Source organism: Saccoglossus kowalevskii, chromosome 3 (assembly GCF_978046115.1).
Source record: "Saccoglossus kowalevskii chromosome 3, keSacKowa6.1, whole genome shotgun sequence".
Classification (NCBI taxonomy): domain Eukaryota; kingdom Metazoa; phylum Hemichordata; class Enteropneusta; family Harrimaniidae; genus Saccoglossus; species Saccoglossus kowalevskii.
In genome coordinates this window covers 27,713,519-27,720,326 of record NC_140643.1, presented here as the reverse complement: position 1 = coordinate 27,720,326, position 6,808 = coordinate 27,713,519, and positions in this window count along the sequence as shown.

The window sequence follows — 6,808 nt, the reverse complement described above, 5'->3', positions numbered from 1 at the left end:
AACTGTCATACAGGTGAGGAGATTTTCAATACAAGACAATGTGTAACAGTCATACAGGTGAGGAGATTTTCAATACAAGACAATGTGTAACTGTCATACAGGTGAGGAGATTTTCAATACAAGACAATGTGTAACTGTCATACAGGTGAGGAGATTTTCAATACAAGACAATGTGTAACTGTCATACAGGTGAGGAGATTTTCAATACAAGACAATGTGTAACAGTCATACAGGTGAGGAGATTTTCAATACAAGACAATGTGTAACTGTCATACAGGTGAGGAGATTTTCAATACAAGACAATGTGTAACTGTCATACAGGTGAGGAGATTTTCAATACAAGACAATGTGTAACAGTCATACAGGTGAGGAGATTTTCAATACAAGACAATGTGTAACTGTCATACAGGTGAGGAGATTTTCAATACAAGACAATGTGTAACAGTCATACAGGTGAGGAGATTTTCAATACAAGACAATGTGTAACTGCCATACAGGTGAGGAGATTTTCAATACAAGACAATGTGTAACTGTCATACAGGTGAGGAGATTTTCAATACAAGACAATGTGTAACTGTCATACAGGTGAGGAGATTTTCAATACAAGACAATGTGTAACTGCCATACAGGTGAGGAAATGTTCAATACAAGACAATGTGTAACTGCCATACAGGTGAGGAGATTTTCAATACAAGACAATGTGTAACTGTCATACAGGTGAGGAGATTTTCAATACAAGACAATGTGTAACTGTCATACAGGTGAGGAGATTTTCAATACAAGACAATGTGTAACTGCCATACAGGTGAGGAAATGTTCAATACAAGACAATGTGTAACTGCCATACAGGTGAGGAGATTTTCAATACAAGACAATGTGTAACTGTCATACAGGTGAGGAGATTTTCAATACAAGACAATGTGTAACTGTCATACAGGTGAGGAGATTTTCAATACAAGACAATGTGTAAACTGTCATACAGGTGAGGAAATTTTCATTACAAGACAATGTGTAACAGTTATACAGGTGAGGAGATTTTCAATACAAGACAATGTGTAACAGCCATACAGGTGAGGAGATTTTCAATACAAGACAATGTGTAACTGTCATACAGGTGAGGAGATTTTTAATATAAGACAATGTGTAACTGTCATACAGGTGAGGAGATTTTCAATACAAGACAATGTGTAACTGTCATACAGGTGAGGAGATTTTCAATACAAGACAATGTGTAACAGTTATACAGGTGAGGAGATTTTCAATACAAGACAATGTGTAACTGTCATACAGGTGAGGAGATTTTCAATACAAGACAATGTGTATCTGTCATACAGGTGAGGAGATTTTCAATACAAGACAATGTGTAACAGTCATACAGGTGAGGAGATTTTCAATACAAGACAATGTGTAACTGTCATACAGGTGAGGAGATTTTTAATATAAGACAATGTGTAACTGTCATACAGGTGAGGAGATTTTCAATACAAGACAATGTGTAACTGTCATACAGGTGAGGAGATTTTCAATACAAGACAATGTGTAACTGTCATACAGGTGAGGAGATTTTCAATACAAGACAATGTGTAACTGTCATACAGGTGAGGAAATGTTCAATACAAGACAATGTGTAACTGCCATACAGGTGAGGAGATTTTCAATACAAGACAATGTGTAACTGTCATACAGGTGAGGAGATTTTCAATACAAGACAATGTGTAACTGTCATACAGGTGAGGAGATTTTCAATACAAGACAATGTGTAACTGTCATACAGGTGAGGAGATTTTCAATACAAGACAATGTGTAACTGCCATACAGGTGAGGAAATGTTCAATACAAGACAATGTGTAACAGTCATACAGGTGAGGAGATTTTCAATACAAGACAATGTGTAACTGTCATACAGGTGAGGAGATTTTCAATACAAGACAATGTGTAACAGTCATACAGGTGAGGAGATTTTCAATACAAGACAATGTGTAACTGCCATACAGGTGAGGAGATTTTCAATACAAGACAATGTGTAACTGTCATACAGGTGAGGAGATTTTCAATACAAGACAATGTGTAACTGCCATACAGGTGAGGAAATGTTCAATACAAGACAATGTGTAACTGCCATACAGGTGAGGAGATTTTCAATACAAGACAATGTGTAACTGTCATACAGGTGAGGAGATTTTCAATACAAGACAATGTGTAACTGTCATACAGGTGAGGAGATTTTCAATACAAGACAATGTGTAAACTGTCATACAGGTGAGGAAATTTTCAATACAAGACAATGTGTAACAGTTATACAGGTGAGGAGATTTTCAATACAAGACAATGTGTAACAGCCATACAGGTGAGGAGATTTTCAATACAAGACAATGTGTAACTGTCATACAGGTGAGGAGATTTTTAATATAAGACAATGTGTAACTGTCATACAGGTGAGGAGATTTTCAATACAAGACAATGTGTAACTGTCATACAGGTGAGGAGATTTTCAATACAAGACAATGTGTAACTGTCATACAGGTGAGGAGATTTTCAATACAAGACAATGTGTAACTGTCATACAGGTGAGGAGATTTTCAATACAAGACAATGTGTAACAGTCATACAGGTGAGGAGATTTTCAATACAAGACAATGTGTAACAGTCATACAGTAGAGGAGATTTTCAATACAAAACAATGTGTAACTGTCATACACAACTGTCATTCAGCAATATATGCCAAGCCACACGGTATAATTACCTATGCTTTGTGATGCATCATAATTCAATCTACCAATCAATGCAGTCTGCTCTGTATTGGTTCCATCTCATTTGCATAATACAAGACAAATAGTATAATTACACAAAGTGGTTGAAGCAAACCCGGCAGACATTAAGTGAAAAATGAAATGACAATTTTAATACATCAATTGGTTGTCAACCACAAATTAATATTGCTTAGCAACAAACAAAATAAATATTACTTCAGGGGCCAAATTACAGGCATTAATAATTTTGCTAAAAAAGGAAACAGGATTGCAATTTGAATCAACTGTGTGCTGGGTTTCATTCAAATCACATACTACTTAAGTTAGGGATATTAGCATAGGGAATAAGGATATGACTTCCATACAAGAGGAAATGAGCATATACCGGTAAAATCAAGTGGAAATGATGTCTCAACTTAGAGTCAAATCAGTATTTCTTGATTTAAATATGTTATTTGTTATCAGCAAGCGACTACAAAATTATAATGCATCAGTGACTGTAGATGCCCCCACCCCATTAATGGTCAACTTATATTTTTAAAACAGAGTTGCAATACTGTAAATGCATTAATTATTCACTGGGTTTTAATTTCACCATCTGTGTGAACATGTAAAATAACAATACAACAAATTGTTTCCTTGACAAATTCATGAAATTAAAACACTACTCAAAACATCAAAGTTTTGAAATTAAATATCAGTGAAAATAAATAGCTTTACTGTAATTCAGTCAACTTTAATCATTTAGGGAGTGCTCACTCTTTTTCATGATGGGAGTTTTTTTTTTTTTTTTTTTTAAGAAGGATGGAAAGCAGGAGTTTCAGACATTGTGTGGTATATACAGCTTGTAAAGACAAATTTCTTTCCCTCGGGAAATCAAAAGGTCTGGCCCTGGCAGGTCAGATGGTATCTTTGCAAAGAGTGCAGCATATACATAGCTAGATAAGATAATAAAGTTCACTATAGCAACAATGTACATATTTTAAAAAAAAGAGGACAGTCAGGGTTCAACAGAATACACAAAATATTCATAAATAATATACATACATCAGCTGAAATAAAATAAGCTTGTTTGTTGTACCTTCTCGCACTTCATCTGCCCATGACATGGAAACTGCACCCCCCCCCCCCCCCACCAGCAACAGTACAAAAAGGAATTACACATGTTGTAGAGATTACATTTATATGGCATATTAATTTTATAAACTAGTTATTTGTGTAAGTGTAAACACTTGATAGGATAGATGCTGGTACCCTCAACTTATAATATATGCAGTCAATTGTAATGAATATGCACTGTTCAGGAAGATCACTATTAGAAGATTCCATTAAATAGGGGTGTATAGCCCTTTCATTGAGGGGCTCAAGATACAACTGGAGCATCATTCCAACAGCACATGTTCCATTGCATTCAAATTTAAATGTAAATAAACACATTTGACCCATATGTTTATACTTACTATGAGCAATACAGAACCCATATCAAAATGCACAAGGTCACAGCCACCCTTAACCCTAGGCTTTTGTGCGCCATAATTTTCCCGCCAAAATTTTAGTGCAGTATTTTACCGTTTTTTTTTATGTATTTTTCTTTAACTTTTTTTTTTATTTTGGACTGAATGGATAAAATCTCCCATTAAATGATCAAAAGTTTTGAAAATTTATGAAAAAAATTAGGTTCGTTTTTCTTTGTTAATGGTGACAAAGGTTGACTTAGCGCTCAAACAAAACAACTACCAGTAGATACTCACAAATTTTGTTGATGGAATATATTCCATACTTTTGATATGTGAACAAATACTCTCCTTTCCTAGTACTATTGTTGTACACGATGGTCAAGTACACTTATGGTTGGTGCACCAATTAATGAGGAAGTATTATTAAATAAAAACAATTTATAATAATAATTTATAATATAATAATAAAAATAATTTATTTTTTCTTTTATTTTACTAACATTTTATTTTTATCTCTTATGTATTGTATGTTTTTTTTTTTATTTCTTTGTATTTATGTTCCTTACACCATACAAAAACCCTCTGAAGGTTTTTAGTAGTGTAATAAAGTTATTAATAAAAACAATATATCAGCTGACTCAAACCAAGCAACAATAATAATTAGTTACACATCATCTCCATTTCGGTATTTGGAACTTATCAGTATTACTGGATAGTAACATATTTATTTCACCTCTCAGAAATTATTAAACTTAATAATTTATTCTTTTCAATTATACTTTATTGTATAGCTGAAAGTGGAGTGGATCACAGTCGCTCTCGAGATATGTTAGCTATTCTATCTAACTAATTCAAAACTAATTACAAAAACTTACGAAATGAGACTAGGGTGACAAGCATGCTATTATGATATTAAATTTTTAACTAAACATTCCATTATTTTAAAACACTTGTGTTTTATATACATATTAGGATTTCTTGATTCATTGAAGGAGCTTGTAGAAAACAACTTTTTGTAATTATTAGCACTTTCAGACATGTGTTTTGCTGCTTCTTATTGATTTATTCCTGTAAATGTACTTCTATTGGTGAGCCTCTGATTTAAAAAGGTTGCAACAAATAAATAAATCAATAACTAGTATTAATAGATAATAATGAAGATGGATGAACAAAAATAATGGAGTTGAATTATTTTATAATCTTAATCATTTTTAGTTACCGGTAATTTCTTAATATTTTTTAAACATTTAGCTTGGTTTGTAATGTGAACTCTGTCAGATGGTTCTGTACAACAGCACAGATGAATGAACTAAATATAGACTTGTAGATAATGAAATAAAGATATCGTATAGAGATTGCTTCTATATCTTAGTGTGGGTCTACATAATGACTGGGCCTAAGTCTGCTTTCAAAGGACCTATGATCTGTTTGTATAACCAACGTGGTCAAAACAAAATTTTGTCTAGCAAAGGTTGCATAGGGCTTAATTATTAGCTGCGTTTTAGTTTGGCTTATTACTCTGATATCTAAATTTTATTAAAAACCCAAAGAATTTACAAAATTAGCCATGGGATGTGTAGTTTTTTTCATAATTAAATCAGTGAATTTGAAAGCTGGATATTCCTTGACCATAATTATAGGTCATTAAAAATTAAACCCAGCGAATAGTTCTTCTATGGTTTGTAATTGAAATCTGTGTTTGGGGTTTTCATACAAGCACACGTATATTCTATGCTTAATGCGACGTTTTCACAGTACATTATGCAATCCTGGACATTTGATTTTCTTAAGGATCATCAGTATGAGATATAAAAACAATGAATAGAATGGTTGCATGGCAACCAATGGTGATGTAATGGTGCATTGAAATCCATAAACCCATTTGAGTTGCTATGACTGAGTTATCCATGAAAACAAGACATCGAATAAAATGTAATATCAAATCAAAACATGGGACATATGTGTCAATACAGGGCTTGAACTTTGGAGTTGAAAGGTTTTTAATACCAAAATTTATGAAAAACGACATATATGGGAATATAATAGAGAATATTGAAGGGCATCAAGGCAAACTCATTCTGCATCAAGGCTTCAGCCTTCAATGTCAAGTTCAAGTTCTTTCAACAGATTTATTATTTATTTATAGAGTACATGGTTAGTTTCTACCACTAACAGGGCATAAATCACCATGGTTACACTAGTTGATGTGAAATTATGCTATGCTCTCTCTGTCATTAAAGACTAATTTTTAAAAATTTACAAAATACCTCAAAATTTAATTCCTTTTAAAATTACATTATGATGTACATGGGAAATGATTGCTTTTATTATTTTCTGTTTTCAATGATCACATTTACTGACACACAAACAAATCCAGAAAGCATGCAGTATAATATGTCTGTTGTATACTGGAATTATCAAGCCTGAGTGTATCAGCCATGTAGCATATATGAAACTCAATATCATTTATTTTTACTACAATTCATGTGATACTTTAGAAATTAAATTGGATGGAATTATTTGACAACTGCAGCACAGATTACAATGCAATATTGAGAGACTGAGTAAATTGCTATAGGAATACAAATAAGTATATAACAT